The sequence below is a fragment of the Gastrolobium bilobum genome, unplaced genomic scaffold (genome assembly GCF_033153095.1).
Source record: "Gastrolobium bilobum isolate Gb01-03AN ecotype WA unplaced genomic scaffold, APGP_CSIRO_Gbil_v1 utg3778, whole genome shotgun sequence".
In the NCBI taxonomy this organism is placed as follows: domain Eukaryota; kingdom Viridiplantae; phylum Streptophyta; class Magnoliopsida; order Fabales; family Fabaceae; genus Gastrolobium; species Gastrolobium bilobum.
The window spans coordinates 107,378-107,918 of record NW_026900154.1 but is presented as its reverse complement, the minus strand read 5'-3'; the positions used below and the strand labels follow the sequence as shown (position 1 = coordinate 107,918).

At 43.4% G+C, this 541-nt stretch overlaps 1 non-coding gene across 1 annotated transcript; it reads left to right on the top strand.

The window, feature by feature from the left end:
• The first annotated feature begins 196 nt into the window (after positions 1-196).
• LOC133295531 (small nucleolar RNA R71) lies at positions 197-303 on the top strand. The gene has a single exon (XR_009749355.1). It is a non-coding gene; the product is annotated as a small nucleolar RNA R71 (small nucleolar RNA).
• Positions 304-541: the final 238 nt, after the last annotated feature.

Here is a 541-nt window from a genome sequence, read left to right as displayed (position 1 = left end):
ATCCAACCTGATGACTCCTGTCCTTCTGTCAGCCACTGGGGCATTATCAAATTCTTGAGATGCTAATGACTCAAAGATATCCAAGGCTTCTTGAGGGGTCTTGGTAGTCAATGATCCACCAGCAGTGGCATGCACCAAGGTTCTAGTGTTAGTGGTCATTCCTTGCAGGAAGATTGCTGCTTGTTGCCATACCTCAATTCCATGCTGTTGACATTTCCTCAACAAAGTCTTGAATCTCTCCCAAGCCTCATAAATGGATTCTGACTCTTTCTGCTTAAAGCTTGTAATCTCATCCTTCAACTTGGCCCTCTTGGATGCTGAGAAAAACCTCTGCAAGAACTTGGTCTACAGATCATCCCAAGTTGTTATACTTCCTTGTGGCAATGATTGCAGCCATCTCCTTGCATCATCCGTCAGTGAATGAGTGAATAGTCTCAACAGAATTGCATCTCTTGTGACACCATTTATCTTTATAGTATCACTCAACAATAGAAAGTTCTCTATCTGCAAGTAAGGGTCCTCTGCACTGGTTCCAGCAAAC